We start from the raw sequence: 20,298 nt of genomic DNA, 5'->3' as shown, positions 1-20,298 counted from the left end.
TTATTTCTTTTTTCTTGGTTATGTTAAAGGTTTTCTAAGTGAGGTATTCATCTTATTCACATCCTGGTATACACAAAGCTGTCAATGTATGTTTATTTATTGTCGATGGAGAAACACAGGGCACCTACATAATTTGCTGAGGAATATTAGATACAATGGCTGTTAATATTGTATCATGGAATATAAATGGATGTGACACACCTATCAAAAGGAAAAAAAATACTCTGCTATCTCAAATCTCTTAACACTGATATTGCTTATATTCAAGAAACACACTTTGAAAATGAAAATGAGGCTTTAAAGTTGAAAAGGGATTGGGTTGGGAAAGTATTTCACAATTCAGTATCAAGCAAAAGCTGTGGGGTTATGATACTTGTCAATAAAAAACTAAATTTTGTTTTGTTAAATCAGATTAAGGATGAAGATGGACGATTGCTATGCCTTCAATCATTAATCAATGGAATTAAAGTTGTCCTGTGTAATATTTATGCCCCAAACAGGGATGGTTTGCCTCTACTGGTGGTTGGCTCTCACTGCGGTATTGTATCACTTCCTGTTCTGGAGCACAGCGGTGTTTTGCTGTATCTGTTAGCTGTTTAATCTGCGCAGTTAGATTGATCTAGTTACCTAGATAACAATTTGCTTCACAATGTAATCTTCACGTGCCTTAACTAAAGCACTCCCTCTGCTGAATCACCTCTAAATTATTTACACATTATTCACTTTGTGTGTTTTTAGGAATCCGCTAGCTTAGCGTAGCTACTAGCTCTTAGCCGGTTTAGCATGGCGGCTTCTCCTGTCTCTCCCGCACTTTTCTGCTCTGGGTGTGAAATGTTTAGTTATTCCTCGGCCTCCTTTAGCAGTAATGTTACTTGTAATAAGTGTAGCTTATTCGTAGCTTTGGAGGCCAGGCTGGGCGAATTGTAGACTCGGCTCCGCACCGTGGAAAATTCTACAGCTAGCCAGGCCCCTGTAGTCGGTGTAGACCAAGGTAGCTTAGCCGCCGTTAGTTTCCCTCTGGCAGATCCCGAGCAGCCGGGAAAGCAGGCCGACTGGGTGACTGTGAGGAGGAAGCGTAGCCTTAAACAGAAGCCCCGCGTACACTGCCAACCCGTTCACATTTCTAACCGTTTTTCCCCACTCGGCGACACACCCGCCGAGGATCAAACTCTGGTTATTGGCGACTCTGTTTTGAGAAATGTGAAGTTAGCGACACCAGCAACCATAGTCAATTGTCTTCCGGGGGCCAGAGCAGGCGACACTGAAGGAAATTTGAAACTGCTGGCTAAGGCTAAGCGTAAATTTGGTAAGATTGTAATTCACGTTGGCAGTAATGACACCCGGTTACGCCAATCGGAGGTCACTAAAATTAACATTGAATCGGTGTGTAACTTTGCAAAAACAATGTCGGACTCTGTAGTTTTCTCTGGGCCCCTCCCCAATCGGACCGGGAGTGACATGTTTAGTCGCATGTTCTCCTTGAATTGCTGGCTGTCTGAGTGGTGTCCAAAAAATGAGGTGGGCTTCATAGATAATTGGCAAAGCTTCTGGGGAAAACCTGGTCTTGTTAGGAGAGACGGCATCCATCCCACTTTGGATGGAGCAGCTCTCATTTCTAGAAATCTGGCCAATTTTCTTAAATCCTCCAAACTGTGACTATCCAGGGTTGGGACCAGGAAGCAGAGTTGTAGTCTTACACACCTCTCTGCAGCTTCTCTCCCCCTGCCATCCCCTCATTACCCCATCCCTGTAGAGACGGTGCCTGCTCCCAGACCACCAATAACCAGCAAAAATCTATTTAAGCATAAAAATTCAAAAAGAAAAAATAATATAGCACCTTCAACTGCACCACAGACTAAAACAGTTAAATGTGGTCTAATAAACATTAGGTCTCTCTCTTCTAAGTCCCTGTTAGTAAATGATATAATAATTGATCAACATATTGATTTATTCTGCCTTACAGAAACCTGGTTACAGCAGGATGAATATGTTAGCTTAAATGAGTCAACACCCCCGAGTCACACTAACTGCCAGAACGCTCGTAGCACGGGCTGAGGCGGAGGATTAGCAGCAATCTTCCATTCCAGCTTATTAATCAAAAATCCAGACAGAGCTTTAATTCATTTGAAAGCTTGACTCAGTCTTGTCCATCCAAATTGGAAGTCCCAAAAAACAGTTTTATTTGTTGTTATCTATCGTCCTCCTGGTCGTTACTGTGAGTTTCTCTGTGAATTTTCAGACCTTTTGTCTGACTTAGTGCTTAGCTCAGATAAGATAATTATAGTGGGCGATTTTAACATCTACACAGATGCTGAGAATGACAGCCTCAACACTGCATTTAATCTATTATTAGACTCAATTGGCTTTGCTCAAAATGTAAATGAGTCCACCCACCACTTTAATCATATCTTAGATCTTGTTCTGACTTATGGTATGGAAATTGAAGACTTAACAGTATTCCCTGAAAACTCCCTTCTGTCTGATCATTTCTTAATAACATTTACATTTACTCTGATGGACTACCCAGCAGTGGGGAATAAGTTTCATTACACTAGAAGTCTTTCAGAAAGTGCTGTAACTAGGTTTAAGGATATGATTCCTTCTTTATGTTCTCTAATGCCATATACCAACACAGTGCAGAGTAGCTACCTAACCTCTGTAAGTGAGATAGAGTATCTCGTCAGTAGTTTTACATCCTCATTGAAGACAACTTTGGATGCTGTAGCTCCTCTGAAAAAGAGAGCTTTAAATCAGAAGTGCATGACTCCGTGGCATAACTCACAAACTCGCAGCTTAAAGCAGATAACCCGTAAGTTGGAGAGGAAATGGCATCTCACTAATTTAGAAGATCTTCACTTAGCCTGGAAAAAGTCTGTTGCTCTATAAAAAAGCCCTCCGTAAAGCTAGGACATCTTACTACTCATCCCTAATTGAAGAAAATAAGAACAACCCCAGGTTTCTTTTCAGCACTGTAGCCAGGCTGACAAAGAGTCAGAGCTCTATTGAGCCGAGTATTCCTTTAACTAGTAATGACTTCATGACTTTCTTTGCTAATAAAATTTTAACTATTAGAGAAAAAATTACTCATAACCATCCCAAAGACGTACCGTTATCTTTGGCTGCTTTCAGTGATGCCGGTATTTGGTTAGACTCTTTCTCTCAGATTGTTCTGTCTGAGTTATTTTCATTAGTTACTTCATCCAAACCATCAACATGTCTATTAGACCCCATTCCTACCAGGCTGCTCAAGGAAGCCCTACCATTATTTAATGCTTCGATCTTAAATATGATCAATCTATCTTTATTAGTTGGCTATGTACCACAGGCTTTTAAGGTGGCAGTAATTAAACCATTACTTAAAAAGCCATCACTTGACCCAGCTATCTTAGCTAATTATAGGCCAATCTCCAACCTTCCTTTTCTCTCAAAAATTCTTGAAAGGGTAGTTGTAAAACAGCTAACTGATCATCTGCAGAGGAATGGTCTATTTGAAGAGTTTCAGTCAGGTTTTAGAATTCATCATAGTACAGAAACAGCATTAGTGAAGGTTACAAATGATCTTCTTATGGCCTCAGACAGTGGACTCATCTCTGTGCTTGTTCTGTTAGACCTCAGTGCTGCTTTTGATACTGTTGACCATAAAATTTTATTACAGAGATTAGAGCATGCCATAGGTATTAAAGGCACTGCGCTGTGGTGGTTTGAATCATATTTAACTAATAGATTACAATTTGTTCATGTAAATGGGGAATCTTCTTCACAGACTAAGGTTAATTATGGAGTTCCACAAGGTTCTGTGCTAGGACCAATTTTATTCACTTTATACATGCTTCCCTAAGGCAGTATTATTAGACGGCATTGCTTAAATTTTCATTGTTACGCAGATGATACCCAGCTTTATCTATCCATGAAGCCAGAGGACACACACCAATTAGCTAAACTGCAGGATTGTCTTACAGACATAAAGACATGGATGACCTCTAATTTCCTGCTTTTAAACTCATAAAACTGAAGTTATTGTACTTGGCCCCACAAATCTTGGAAACATGGTGTCTAACCAGATCCTTACTCTGGATGGCATTACCCTGACCTCTAGTAATACTGTGAGAAATCTTGGAGTCATTTTTGATCAGGATATGTCATTCAAAGCGCATATTAAACAAATATGTAGGACTGCTTTTTTGCATTTACGCAATATCTCTAAAATTAGAAAGGTCTTGTCTCAGAGTGATGCTGAAAAACTAATTCATGCATTTATTTCCTCTAGGCTGGACTACTGTAATTCATTATTATCAGGTTGTCCTAAAAGTTCCCTGAAAAGCCTTCAGTTAATTCAAAATGCTGCAGCTAGAGTACTAACAGGGACTAGAAGGAGAGAGCATATCTCACCCATATTGGCCTCTCTTCATTGGCTTCCTGTTAATTCTAGAATAGAATTTAAAATTATTCTTCTTACTTATAAGGCTTTGAATAATCAGGTCCCATCTTATCTTAGGGACCTCATAGTACCATGTCACCCCAATAGAGCGCTTCGCTCTTTGACTGCAGGCTTACTTGTAGTTCCTAGGGTTTGTAAGAGTAGAATGGGAGGCAGAGCCTTCAGCTTTCAGGCTCCTCTCCTGTGGAACCAGCTCCCAATTCGGATCAGGGAGACAGACACCCTCTCTACTTTTAAGATTAGGCTTAAAACTTTCCTTTTTGCTAAAGCTTATAGTTAGGGCTGGATCAGGTGACCCTGAACCATCCCTTAGTTATGCTGCTATAGACGTAGACTGCTGGGGGGTTCCCATGATGCACTGAGTGTTTCTTTCTCTTTTTGCTCTGTATGCACCACTCTGCATTTAATCATTAGTGATTGATCTCTGCTCCCCTCCACAGCATGTCTTTTTCCTGGTTCTCTCCCTCAGCCCCAACCAGTCCCAGCAGGAGACTGCCCCTCCCTGAGCCTGGTTCTGCTGGAGGTTTCTTCCTGTTAAAAGGGAGTTTTTCCTTCCCACTGTCGCCAAGTGCTTGCTCACAGGGGGTTGTTTTGACCTTTGGGGTTTTTACGTAATTATTGTATGGCCTTGCCTTACAATATAAAGCGCCTTGGGGCAACTGTTTGTTGTGATTTGGCGCTATATAAATAAAATTGATTGATTGATGAACCTAATTTCATACATAAAGTTAATAAGATACTCGAAGATACAGAGGGACATATTTTATTGGGTGGAGATCTTAATAATGTACCAGATGAATGCATTGATAGGAGTGCCACTAATGTAACCATGGTGACTAGAACAGGGATAGCATTAGATTCACTAAAAGAAGAAATGGGCTTAATTGGTATCTGGAGACTTGTACATCCTATTAAAAAGGAATACAAATTCTACTCCAACAAAACATATTCCCAAATATAGATTATTTTTTTATTTCCAATTCAAGTGCTAACCTGGTTGTAAACTGTGAAATAGGTGTTATTGCCATAACTGACCATGCACCTGTGGAACTACACATAAATATACAGGTTGAGAAAAATCGGAAAGGTAGATGGAGATTAAATTCAAGCATACTGCAAGATGAACAATTTGTTTCAGCATTGAAAGAAGACAAACATTTTTGGGAAATAAATGTAGGATCTACTGAGAGACTTTCCACTGTGTGGGATGCTCTTAAAGCCTTCGTTCGTGGAAAATGTATAGGTTATAGCTCCAAGAAAGTTAAAAAAAATAAGACTAGAATTAAAAACTTGGAAAAGATGATTAGCTAATTGGAAAAAACAATTAGCAATGAAATTTGATGGTAATAAATTTAAAGAAATTTGTCATCTTAAGTTTAGTCTCCATGAATTCTATAACAAAAAGGCAGAGTACGCTCTTTTTCACCTGAAAACAAATTTCTATGAAAATGGGGAAAAATCAGGGAGAGTACTGGCAAGACAGTTAAAAAAATGGAAAGCCAGAATGTTATCACTGCCATTAAAAACGATGAGAAATTAATTTCTTCTTCCTCAGACATTAATAAAAGTAAGTCCCTTCCCTTCGGCTGCTCCCTTGTTTGCACTCGGGGTCACCACAGCAAATCCAAGGTGGCTCTGCACGTTGAATTGACACAGGTTTTACGCCAGATGCCCTTCCTGACGCAACTCCACATTACATGGAGAAATGTGGCAGGGGTGGGATCTGAACCCAGAACCTTCTGCACTGAAACCAAGTGCATTAACCACCTGGCCACCACCCCTGCTTCCTCAGACATTAATATGGCCTTTAAAACATTTTATCAAAATTTGTATACATCTGAAACTAAGGCTAGTAACGAACAGCTAAATAACTTTTTGATAAAATACCAATACCAAAGATTTCACATGAGTTCAAGGACAAGTTGGAAACTTCTATAACAGAGGATGAAATTAGGAAAGCAATCTGCACAATGAAAATTGGGAAATCACCTGGAATCGATGGATTCACGGCTGAATTTTATCAGAAGTTCATTGACTTACTCTCCCCTTTCCTAACTGAAGTTTTAACCAAAGCTTTTGAATATGGAACACTCCCTGAAACTTTTAACCAGGCAGTAATTACACTAATTCCAAAAAGTGACAGACACAACCGAGGTAGCCAATTATAGGCCAATAAGTTTATTAAATACTGACTGTAAAATATTATCTAAAGTTCTAGCAACAAGATTAGAAATGGTTCTGCCACAAACAATTCATAAAGATCAAGTTGGATTTATAAAGAACAGATCGGCCTCTGATAACATGAGGAGATTACTACATCTCTTATGGTTAAATAAAAATAATGTTGAACCTGTTCTAGCTATATCCTTAGATGCCCAAAAGGCGTTCGACAGGGTAGAGTGGAGTTTTTATTCACTGCCAGAAAAAAATTTGGGTTTGGAGATCATTTTTGCAGATGGATACAAACCTTATACTCTGGGCCAAAGACAGCAGTGTTTACCAGTGGCATCCTTTCTCAATTTTTTAATATCTCCAGATCAACTCGACAGGGGTGTAATTTAAGCCTGTTTTGTTCACAATATTTTTAGAACCCTTGGCCATTCAAATAAGAGAAGACCCAAGAATTAAAGGTGTAATCAGGGGAGGCAGGGAACATAATTTTTTTTTGTATGCGGATGACATTCTGGTGTTAAGTAAAGATCCTAATAATTCTATTACCACTTTATCAGAAGTAATTGACAACTATTCAGTGTTCTCTTGGTACAAAATTAACTGACACAAATCTGAAGCGATGTCAGTCTCCCACACTTGCAGTGCTTTATTTGGTTCCAAATTTAAATAGTTAGAGAAAGGAATGAAATATTTGGGAATTGAGTTAAACTCAAATGTTGATAATATCATGACTGACAATTTGGGAAAAGTGCTAAACAAAATTAAGGTCAATTGGATAAATGGAGTAAGTTAAATTTGACATTGTGGGGTAAAGTAAACAGTGTAAAAATGGTCATTGCTCCACTTATAAATTATTTTACTGGAATGCTACCTCTGTGCATCCCACCTTCAATGTTAATAAGTTATAACAATACGATAAAAACATTTCTCTGGAATGGAGGCAAACCCCGTATTAATATTAAACGACTGTGTCAACCAAAAAAAGGAGGAGGCCTGGCCCTGCCCAATATAGAGCACTACAGTATTTCTTTTGAGATGTCCAGACTGGCCAAACATTGGGCAGGGAAGAATGAATTGGATTGGATCTTAACAGAACAAGAGCTCACGTCCCCATTTACTCCAACTGAGGCACTCTCACAAAAGTTAATTTAAGATTATAAGATGCAAAACCCTAGATTGAAATTTTCAAAAATGGTACGGAGGGAGGTACATAAGAAATACAAGCTGATTCCATATTTGCAAAAATATGGGAAAAGGATCTGAGGTGCACAATGGATGGATTCAGTTATTTCAAATAATGGGTTGCACATTAGAGAAGCTAGAGGTAAATTTACTCAATACAAGATTCTCAATCGATATTATTACACTCCCTCCAGACTTTTCAGGATGGGTGTTAGCAGAAATGATCTTTGTTGGAAATGTAAAGTTACTAAAGGTACTTTGATACATGCCCTTTGGGAATGTCCATTGGATTCGGTGTTTTGGAACAATGTGCTAAACTATCTTCAGGGCTGGATATCTTTTGCCCTGCCAAAATCACCGAGACTTTGCCTGCTTGGAGACAGAAAAGAAGTTCCACTGCTAGACAGATACATTTGTTGTGCTAAATACTGCATTTGTGACATGTGCCTGCCTTATTCTAAAATTTTGGAAAGACTCTCGTAGCCCAACGCTTACAATGTGGAAAGAAAAAATGGTCGAAAATGTTGCCTGTGAAAAGAAAAGATGTTGGGAAGATTGGCTAAATGTAAAAATGAAGCCAGACTGGAACAATGAGATAATTTTTGCACCTACATATCCACAACTTAAGTTGTACCGCTTTGTTAAATGCAAATATCTGCACGAAACTTCACTTTTTACTTTATTTATGGTTTGTCTGTTTATTGTTTCATTTAAGTTGTTATAAAATGTAAAACTTCAATAAATATTTGAATTACAAAAAAAATAAATATATCAATAAAATCTTATCAATACCCATCCCTAATTACGGGGTTTCCATATCCAAAAAATATGTGCATTTTGCGACAATATATGCTATTCCAGAGATCAGACCCAAAATTTGTGAATGTCTTTTTACAGCATGAATGCTTGTTCCACTTTTGACACTTACCTAAATAATTTCACATCATCAGCAAATATAAGTATATAGCTAGTACCCCCCTTCCCCAAAGAAAAAGAAAAAAGAAAAACCCAAAAACAAGAGATGGTCCAAGAATCAAAGTCTGGGGTTTACAATCTGTCATAGGCAGTCAGATAGACTATGAGGTGGGAATTACAGCTATAGGGCTTTCCAAACATTCGGGCTACTTGGTGGTGGCACATCATTGCCATTTCTGTGGTAATGCAGACTTGAGTTGGACATGCATTGTTTACATCATCTGTCAATGTCAATCTGCAAGCTGTACATAAATGACACACATTGTTGGTTATCGTGCCAAATAAAACAGATGGTGCTTATTTAAAGCCAAGGAATTAATGTATGTTTTCGAAATTGCTCTGCGTGTTCACTGTCTGTTGTTCCTGCATCCGTACTAGGGTTGCCGGAAAACAAAAAAATCAATTCACGTCCGAATCGCGATTCTTACGAGGTCTGTCCAAAAAGCATCATACCTTTTTATTTTTTAAAAAACTATATGGATTTGAATCACGTGTGATTACATCAGCCAATGCGCATTCGTGCATATGCGTGAGTTTTTCCACGCCTGTCGGCTGCGTCATTCGCCTGTGGGCAGGCTTTCAGTGAGCACCGGTCCACCCCTCCCGTGGGATTTCTTTTGTCTGAGAACTTGCTGAGAGACTGCCGCTTTGCTCCATGAAATTTTTTTCAGAAACTGTTAGAGACAAGCAGTTGGAAACCATTCGATAGATTCAGTTGGATATCGGTGAAGATTCTGTCGGCGTCACACGGATAAGGATTGTTAAAACCTTTTTAAAGACGGCCCACAGCGGCATAGGGCGCGCGGCGCGCCGAGCGGCCATTCAACAGGCTGGAACGACCTGATCATTCCTAAACTGAATGCTGTGTTGATCCGGGACATCATGTGACTACCACAGAAATGGCAACAGAGCTGGACATAGCACTTTTGCGGCACATTCCACTGTTACAGGAGATTTTGTAATGAAAGACGTGCGGAGGATTTTGTGCAGCAGCTCAGGACGCGCAGCAAAAAAAAAAAAAAAACACCTCCGTGTTGGAAACCATTCAGACGGCTTTCGATGGCTTTCAGTCGAGTGAGTATCCAAGAAATTGTGTAACAGCTGGACATGCCACAACATGTCCTGTGAGACTTCCAAGACCGAGGTGTTTTTTTGCTGCGAGTCGGGACGGAGGCGCAGGGCACAGAACAAAAAGCAACGCCGTGATGAAGCCTCACAGGACATGTTGTGGCATGTCCAGCTCGACCACAATTTCTCGGATAGTCACACGACTGAAAAGCCACCGAAAGCCGTCTGAATCTTTCGAATGGTGCAAGAGCTGGGCATGTTAGGGCTTGTCCTGTGAGACCAACACGGAGGTTCTTTCGTCCCACGCCATGAGCGGCTCCGTGGCGAATTTCTCCGCTCCTCTTTCCATTACAAAAACTCCTGTAACAGTGGAATGTGCCGAAAAAGTGCTATGTCCAGCTGTCTTGCCATTTCTCTGGTAGTCAGACGACGTCCCGGACCAACAAAGCGTTCACTTTGGAAATGATCTGGTCGTTTGAGTCTGTCGATCGCCGCTCGGTGCGCCCTCCGCCGCTGTGGGCCGACTTTAATCTGGTTGTAATTGTCCTTAATCTGTGTGATCTCCATAAAATTTTCACCAAAAGCCATCTGAATTTTCCAAATGGTTTCCACTTGGCTGTCTCTCACACTTTCTGAAAAAATTTTGATGAAGCAAAGCGGCAGTCGATCAGCCAATTTCCTGACAATGAAAATCCGACGAGGGGGCTGGACCACTCCTCCCACAAGGCGTGCTCACAGGCGAATGACGCAACCAACAGGCGTGAAAAAACTCACATGCGCATGAAGGTTCAAGCTTGGCTGATGCAATCACACATGATTCCAATCCATATAGTTTTTGCAAAAAATAAAAAGGTCCGTTACTTTTCTAACAGACCTCATATGTGGCTCTGTGACAGCCAGGGTGTACGCCTCACGCCCTATGACTGCTGGCACAGGCTCCAGTCTCCCCGTGACCCTTAACTGGAGTAAGAAGTTGAAGGTAGGTGAGTGAGTGAATATACCCTTTCAGTGCACAAAGTATTCCATGGTAACTCTAGTTGTTGTCACCTTTTTTAATGTGGAGTGTATGTACTGTGCACGGAATTGTGGGTATGTTACGTCAGTATCGGCACACCTAGCTATTTCAAGGAACCACCACAGAGCTAGAAATTGATGTCAAAATAACACCACACTTCCCTAAGATAAGTGTATGCTTTCAAACAGCTTTGATGTGCAGTCATTTTATGGAGCTTTTCTGTGTCCAGATGAAACAGTATATATATCACCGTGACAACCTAATTGGTTATCAGAATTTGCATCATTTATTTTAGACAGTTGATACTTTAACAAGAAGTCTATCTTTACCTGTTGACAAAATCAGCACAGGGCGCTATATGTTTTCCACGTACATACATACACTAATGACCGCAGCTCCGTGGGGAAAACATGATTCAACAGAAAGAAAAAACAATACAACGGTGATGGCTGTTTTGCACATAAGGAACACCACCTATCAACTAAACTCAATTTAGAAGTGACATGATGAACCACCCGGCAACCGACGGCCCGGAGAGGCTACATGATGTTCCAAAGTTAGCATCGCGATGCAAGGAACAACTGGTAGGCCTATAAAAAAAAACCTTCACCTTAACGAAATATTAGCACGTTTTAAAGTACGCTTACAACCAATTACTGATCATCAAATACAGATACTAATTGCAGAACGTACCGTTAGTTCGTTCCACGGTTTGAGGTTTGTGACAGAACATCAATTGATAGCTGCTGGTTTGACATAAACACGACGTCACCGCTCATGCCACGCCCTCTGGCAACGTCTACAACGTTCTTCTTCTACTATCGGGTTTATTTGCGGTTTGCAAATCGACACGGTGCATTACCGACACTAACTGTTTGGGTGTGAAGCATTAATTTCGATTGTCTCAACAAAACAGCTATCTTGTCAAGTTCTTAGATGACAGTCTTATTATCGCTCCTTCTGGGAAACCAATCATGGCTGTGGCCTCCCTGATTTTGTCAGGAATTTGTAATGTAGCTTCCTCGATTTAAATGTGTTAAAAAGTAAGTTATTATAGATTTCAGAAAATTCATTGTAGACCCAAAAATCCAGCAGTATTCAAGGTAAAGAGGTATAAATTGTACAAACATATAAGTATTTGGGCACTGTGTTTGACTCGCAACTCAAATTCAGTGATAATACAGACAGCATTAAAGCGATCAAAGAACCTACGTGTTGAGGAAACGCAGTTCCTTGCTTTGTCTGTAGAAATATCTTTTGTACCTTTTATCAAACTTTTGATAGTCTTTTAACATTTTGTTTTATATGCTGGTTTTATGGTCTATCCGCAAAAAACAAGAAGTGTCTGATGCCTGATTCTGTTTTTTTCTCTCCGTTTGAGGTGCGGCTGCATCCAGGGATGGGTGTCGTGTCTGTTTCTGAAACCCTCCTGTCCTGTGCACCGGCAACATTTCCTGTATATTCATTTTGTGAATTGTTTTGTAATTTGTCTCAGTAGCATGGCCCAAGCAGAGGATCACCCCTTTGAGTCTGGTCTACTTGAGTTTTTTTTCCTCAGAGGGAGTTTTTTCTTACCACTGTCACCTGTGTGCTTGCTCTGGGGGTTGGTAAAGTTAGACCTCACTTGTGTGAAGGGCCTTGAGGCAACTTTGTTGTGATTTGGTGCTATATAAATTAAATAAATGAATTAAATTAAACATCAGGGTGTGCTCCAAAATTACTGGTGTCCAATGGACCTCTGCTCTCAATTTATTTCATTTATATAGTGCCAAATCACAGCAAAGTTGCCGCAAGGTGCTTCACAGAAGTAAGGTCTAACTTTACCAACCCCTAGAGCAAGCACACAGGTGACAGTGGTAAGGAAAAACTCCCTCTGATGGTTTGAGGAAGAAACCTCAAGCAGACCAGATTCAAAGGGGTGACCCTCTGCTTGGGCCATGCTACCGATACAATTGACAAAACAATTTACAAAACGAATATACAGGAAATTTTGCTGGTGCTCTCTTTGGAAAACATGGGTGGCCTAGAAAGTGCACAAAATATTATCACAACCTGATCATGTACTTTGCAGTGAATTCGTATCCATGTCATCAGGTTGGCAGTATTATGTGCTGATTCGGAAAACAAACTGTTATGCAAATACTTGTATTCTCTCTGCCATAAGATTGCTAAATGTTCAAGTGCAGAGATGAATTATGATGATTTGGCATATTGTTCTGCTGTGCTGTCACTGATTGTGAATATTGTTCATGTGATTATGTTTGGTTGTGGATGTTAATATCGCTTTGATCATATTTATTCTGTAATTATGGATGGGCTGACTGTATAAATGAATTGCACTTCTGGGACTAATAAAGTAATCTGAATGTGACATATTAATAGGGAAATGAGGAGACTGTGTGTGTAGGGAACTTACAGGACAGCTACAAGTACCTGGGAATCCCACAAGCCGCTGAGACCCATGACGAAGATGCAAGAAAGTCCGTCACAGCCAAATACCTCCAGAAGGTAAGACAGGTGCTGAGAAGCAAGATCAGTGGTAGGAATAAGAGCCAAGCCATCAATACATATGCCCTATCAGTCATCAGTTACCCAGCTGGGATAAATAAGTTGACCACAGGAGAAGATAGATGCTACTGCTGTCAAGCCACGAAAACTCCTCACAGTGCACAGAGGTTTCACCCAAACTCAAGTACTGTGAGGCTCTATGAGCAATGCAAGGAGGGAGGGCAAGGATTAGTGAGTGTCAGAGCCACAATCCAGGATGTGACGAGGAGCATCCATGAATACGTCAGAAAGATGGTGCGAGATCAGGTACTACAAGAATGCCTCAGGCAGATGAAGACAGATGATGATAAGGAACAAGAGGAGGAGATATAATGGAAGACCAAGCCCTTCCATGGGATGTACCATTGACAGACAGAGCAAGTGGATGGCATCAAGATCTATCCATGGTTAGAAAAGGCCAACCTAAAGGACAGCACAGAGGCTCTGATCATGGCAGCACAAAAACAAGCCCTAAGCACCAGATCCATAGAGACAGGAGTCTACCACAGCTGACAGGACCCAAGTTGAAGGCTGTGTAAATATGCTCCAGAGACAGTCCAGCACATAGTAGCAGGATGCAAGATGGGGTCAGTGTACAGAGTCACAACCAAGTGTTGGCAATCATGTACAGGAACACCTGTGCTGCATACAGATTAGAAATCCCCAAGTCCTGATAGGACAGGGCTGGCCAAGTTCGGTCCTCGAGAGCCACTTTCCTGACACTCTTAGTTGTCTCCCTGCTCCAACACACCTGAATCCAATGAAAGACTTGTTAGTAGACTTTAATGAGTCTTTCATTGGATTCAGGTGTGTTGGAGCAGGGAGACAACTAAGAGTGTCAGGAAAGTAGCTCTCGAGGACCGAACTTGGCCACCCCTGATCTAGATGCTGTAATGCTGTTTACCCCCCTGACATCTTTGAGATTGTTGCATCTTCACCTGCGTGATGGATATCAAATCAAATCAATTTTATTTATATAGCGCCAAATCACAACAAACAGTTGCCCCAAGGCGCTTTATATTGTAAGGCAAAGCCATACAATAATTACGGAAAAACCCCAACGGTCAAAACGACCCCCTGTGAGCAAGCACTTGGCTACAGTGGGAAGGAAAAACTCCCTTTTAACAGGAAGAAACCTCCAGCAGAACCAGGCTCAGGGAGGGGCAGTCTTCTGCTGGGACTGGTTGGGGCTGAGGGAGAGAACCGGGAAAAAGACATGCTGTGGAGGGGAGCAGAGCTCAATCACTAATGATTAAATGCAGAGTGGTGCATACAGAGCAAAAAGAGAAAGAAACACTCAATGCATTATGGGAACCCCCCAGCAGCCTAAGTCTATAGCAGCATAACTAAGGGATGGTTCAGGGTCACCCGATCCAGCCCTAACTATAAGCTTTAGCAAAAAGGAAAGTTTTAAGCCTAATCTTAAAAGTAGAGAGGGTGTCTGTCTCCCTGATCCGAATTGGGAGCTGGTTCCACAGGAGAGGAGCCTGAAAGATGAAGGCTCTGCCTCCCATTCTACTCTTACAAACCCTAGGAACTACAAGTAAGCCTGCAGTCTGAGAGCGAAGCGCTCTATTGGGGTGATATGGTACTATGAGCTCCCTAAGATAAGAAGGGACCTGACTATTCAAAACCTTATAAGTAAGAAGAATAATTTTAAATTCTATTCTAGAATTAACAGGAAGCCATGAAGAGAGGCCAATATGGGTGAGATATGCTCTCTCCTTCTAGTCCCCGTCAGTACTCTAGCTGCAGCATTTTGAATTAACTGAAGGCTTTTCAGGGAACTTTTAGGACAACCTGATAATAATGAATTACAATAGTCCAGCCTAGAGGAAATAAATGCATGAATTAGTTTTTCAGCATCACTCTGAGATAAGACCTTTCTAATTTTAGAGATATTGCGTAAATGCAAAAAAGCAGTCTTACATATTTGTTTAATATGTGCTTTGAATGACATATCCTGATCAAAAATGACTCCAAGATTTCTCACAGTATTACTAGAGGTCAGGGTAATGCCATCCAGAGTAAGGATCTGGTTAGACACCATGTTTCTAAGATTTGTGGGGCCAAGTACAATAACTTCAGTTTTATCTGAGTTTAAAAGCAGGAAATTAGAGGTCATCCATGTCCTTATGTCTGTAAGACAATCCTGCAGTTTAGCTAATTGGTGTGTGTCCTCTGGCTTCATGGATAGATAAAGCTGGGTATCATCTGCCTAACAATGAAAATTTAAGCAATGCCGTCTAATAATACTGCCTAAGGGAAGCATGTATAAAGTGAATAAAATTGGTCCTAGCACAGAACCTTGTGGAACTCCATAATTAACCTTAGTCTGTGAAGAAGATTCCCCATTTACATGAACAAATTGTAATCTATTAGATAAATATGATTCAAACCACCGCAGCGCAGTGCCTTTAATACCTATGGCATGCTCTAATCTCTGTAATAAAATTTTATGGTCAACAGTATCAAAAGCAGCACTGAGGTCTAACAGAACAAGCACAGAGATGAGTCCACTGTCTGAAGCCATAAGAAGATCATTTGTAACCTTCACTAATGCTGTTTCTGTACTATGATGAATTCTAAAACCTGACTGAAACTCTTCAAATAGATCATTCCTCTGCAGATGATCAGTTAGCTGTTTAACAACTACCCTTTCAAGAATTTTTGAGAGAAAAGGAAGGTTGGAGATTGGCCTATAATTAGCTAAGATAGCTGGGTCAAGTGATGGCTTTTTAAGTAATGGTTTAATTACTGCCACCTTAAAAGCCTGTGGTACATAGCCAACTAATAAAGATAGATTGATCATATTTAAGATTGAAGCATTAAATAATGGTAGGGCTTCCTTGAGCAGCCTGGTAGGAATGGGGTCTAATAAACATGTTGATGGTTTGGATGAAGTAACTAATGAAAATAACTCAGACAGAACAATCTGAGAGAAAGTCTAACCAAATACCGGCATCACTGAAAGCAGCCAAAGATAACGATATGTCTTTGGGATGGTTATGAGTAATTTTTTCTCTAATAGTTAAAATTTTATTAGCAAAGAAAGTCATGAAGTCATTACTAGTTAAAGTTAAAGGAATACTCGGCTCAGTAGAGCTCTGACTCTTTGTCAGCCTGGCTACAGTGCTGAAAAGAAACCTGGGGTTGTTCTTATTTTCTTCAATTAGTGATGAGTAGTAAGATGTCCTAGCTTTACGGAGGGCTTTTTTATAGAGCAACAGACTTTTTCCAGGCTAAGTGAAGATCTTCTAAATTAGTGAGACGCCATTTCCTCTCCAACTTACGGGTTATCTGCTTTAAGCTGCGAGTTTGTGAGTTATACCACGGAGTCAGGCACTTCTGATTTAAAGCTCTCTTTTTCAGAGGAGCTACAGCATCCAAAGTTGTCTTCAATGAGGATGTAAAACTATTGACGAGATACTCTATCTCACTTACAGAGTTTAGGTAGCTACTCTGCACTGTGTTGGTATATGGCATTAGAGAACATAAAGAAGGAATCATATCCTTAAACCTAGTTACAGCGCTTTCTGAAAGACTTCTAGTGTAATGAAACTTATTCCCCACTGCTGGGTAGTCCATCAGAGTAAATGTAAATGTTATTAAGAAATGATCAGACAGAAGGGAGTTTTCAGGGAATACTGTTAAGTCTTCAATTTCCATACCATAAGTCAGAACAAGATCTAAGATATGATTAAAGTGGTGGGTGGACTCATTTACATTTTGAGCAAAGCCAATTGAGTCTAATAATAGATTAAATGCAGTGTTGAGGCTGTCATTCTCAGCATCTGTGTGGATGTTAAAATCGCCCACTATAATTATCTTATCTGAGCTAAGCACTAAGTCAGACAAAAGTTCTGAAAATTCACAGAGAAACTCACAGTAACGACCAGGAGGATAAATAAAACTTTTTTGAGACTTCCAATTTGGATGGACAAGACTTAGAGTCAAGCTTTCAAATGAATTAAAGCTCTATCTGGGTTTTTGATTAATTAACAAGCTGGAATGGAAGATTGCTGCTAATCCTCCGCCTCGACCCGTGCTACGAGCGTTCTGGCAGTTAGTGTGACTCGGGGGTGTTGACTCATTTAAACTAACATAATCATCCTGCTGTAACCAGGTTTCTGTAAGGCAGAATAAATCAATATGTTGATCAATTATTATATAATTTACTAACAGGGACTTAGAAGAGAGAGACCTAATGTTTAATAGACCACATTTAACTGTTTTAGTCTGTGGTGCAGTTGAAGGTGCTATATTATTTTTTCTTTTTGAATTTTAATGCTTAAATAGATTTTTGCTGGTTATTGGTAGTCTGGGAGCAGGCACAGTCTCTACGGGGATGGCAGGGGGAGAGAAGCTGCAGAGAGGTGTGTAAGACTACAACTCTGCTTCCTGGTCCCAACCCTGGATAGTCACGGTTTGGAGGATTTAAGAAAATTGACCAGATTTCTAGAAATGAGAGCTGCTCCATCCAAAGTGGGATGGATGCCGTCTCTCCTAACAAGACCAGGTTTTCCCCAGAAGCTTTGCCAATTATCTATGAAGCCCACCTCATTTTTTGGACACCACTCAGACAGCCAGCAATTCAAGGAGAACATGCGGCTAAACATGTCACTCCCGGTCTGATTGGGGAGGGGCCCAGAAAAAACTACAGAGTCCGACATTGTTTTTGCAAAGTTACACACCGATTTAATGTTAATTTTAGTGACCTCCGATTGGCGTAACCGGGTGTCATTACTGCCGACGTGAATTACAATCTTACCAAATTTACGCTTAGCCTTAGCCAGCAGTTTCTAATTTCCTTCAATGTCGCCTGCTCTGGCCCCCGGAAGACAATTGACTATGGTTGCTGGTGTCGCTAACTTCACATTTCTCAAAACAGAGTCGCCAATAACCAGTTTGATCCTCGGCGGGTGTGTCGTCGAGTGGGGAAAAACGGTTAGAAATGTGAACGGGTTGGCAGTGTACGCGGGGCTTCTGTTTAGGGCTACGCTTCCTCCTCACAGTCACCCAGTCGGCCTGCTTTCCCGGCTGCTCGGGATCTGCCAGAGGGGAACTAACAGCGGCTAAGCTACCTTGGTCTGCACCGACTACAGGGGCCTGGCTAGCTGTAGAATTTTCCACGGTGCGGAGCCGAGTCTCCAATTCGCCCAGCCTGGCCTCCAAAGCTATGAATAAGCTGCACTTATTACAAGTACCATTACTACTAAAGGAGGCCGAGGAATAACTAAACATTTCACACCCAGAGCAGAAAAGTGCGGGAGAAACAGAAGCCGCCATGCTAAACCGGCTAAGAGCTAGTAGCTGCGCTAAGCTAGCGGATTCCTAAAAACACGCAAAGTAAATAACGTGTAAATAATTTAGAGGTGATTCAGCAGAGGGAGTGCTTTAGTTAAGGCACGTGAAGATAACACTGTGAAACAAATCGTTATCTAGGTAACTAGATCAATCTAACTGCGCAGATTAAACAGCTAACAGATACAGAAAAACACCGCTGTGCTCCGGAACAGGAAGTGATACAATACCGCAGTGAGAGCAACCACCAGTAAAGACAAGCAAGAGCAAAAAAGTATGGTACTCTATGGTCTATATAGCAGCACATAGTTGAAGTTACATGTAGTTTGAAATGAGGCTGCCAGTTTATTTAATTTTCACTATCTATTGCACTTATTCCAGACCTATATATACACAGTTTATGTTCCAGATTAAAAATCATCAAACCCTTTTCCACAGAGCATGTGTGAAGCCATCAAACTAACCTGACTGGGTGTGGGCTCTGACAGTCATGTCAAACATTTTAAGATAAAATAATAGTCTTTATTTGGAGAGCACATTTCATACAAAGAAATGCAGCTCAAAGTGCTTTTACATCATGATTGATTTGAACAGAGCAACAATTTAAAGAAATCAATGTCTCCCACAAATTAAAAGTACATTTATAATTAAAAAACGTCAAAAGAAATAACGCACAATCTTCTTGTTTATTTGCTACTGAGAGCAGACTGATGGGGTCAAAGAAATCCAATTGTTGTTGCAGTAACAGTCATATTATGGCTGAACCTAAAATTCATGTCAAGGTTACACACAGATACTGTCCTTGCAACAAACATACAGAAATCCTCATTCCCATCTTTTTCTGATTTGTGACCTAAAAATCAATACATTAATCTCATTCCTGCTGAAATGAACATCATAAAAAATAACTAAGAAGCAATCATGTTACTGACAGATGAGCAAAGGAATTTATGTCCCTCTGAAACCTGAAGTCCTGTGCCCAACAATTATTTCCAACATGTTCTCCAACCCCACCACCAGAGAGCTGTGGTTCTGAATGGTGCAAGTTATAAACTTAGCAGCTCCTGTCATACAGGCATACGGCCAGAAGGTGTCTCTAGTCCTCATTTAACGCTTTGGGTAATGAACAGATTGTTTGAAATGAAGGCCCCAGGGTTCTCCATTTTCTTCTTAATTGTGTTAGTGCAGACTGAGGCACTGCTTTGTCAAAGAATAAATAATTATTAATTAAAAGTGATCTTGGCTCCACAAAGTAAATCCATTTGGCTTCTCCCGTTCCACTCGGGGTGACCACAACAGATCTGCATGTTGATTTACACAGGTGGCTGAAAATGTCATTGAGTCTTCCTTAACCCCACGGCCTATGAGACGACCAAACTTAAACTCTGATGTTGTTGAGGTATCCTTTTAAGAAATGAACTAAACTGAAAACACTGCCGTATTCATTGTATTGGTATGAGGGAGACTTTGAGCAGTACACATTATAATCATGAGGGGTGACTTTACATCAGTGGAACTCACATCATATGTGAAGGATTGCATTGCAGGATTTTTATCCCAGAAATAACATACACATTAAGAACACCATATAGGCACA

The 20,298-nt window shown here is 40.6% G+C and overlaps 1 protein-coding gene across 2 annotated transcripts in view; it reads right to left on the bottom strand.

Annotated features, from left to right (window-relative positions):
* The window catches only part of asb8 (ankyrin repeat and SOCS box containing 8), a 34,392-nt gene extending 22,726 nt beyond the window's left edge, over positions 1-11,666 (bottom strand). For both annotated transcript variants that reach the window (XM_034172320.1, XM_034172322.1), the window contains exon 1: positions 11,544-11,666. The gene's annotated coding sequence lies outside the window, so the exon portion shown is untranslated. The remainder of the gene's footprint in view (positions 1-11,543) is intronic.
* Positions 11,667-20,298: the final 8,632 nt, after the last annotated feature.

This window comes from Thalassophryne amazonica, chromosome 6, assembly GCF_902500255.1.
Source record: "Thalassophryne amazonica chromosome 6, fThaAma1.1, whole genome shotgun sequence".
Classification (NCBI taxonomy): Eukaryota; Metazoa; Chordata; class Actinopteri; order Batrachoidiformes; family Batrachoididae; genus Thalassophryne; species Thalassophryne amazonica.
Note: the sequence above shows the minus strand (reverse complement) of the source record. Positions and strands in the feature narration are given on the sequence as shown.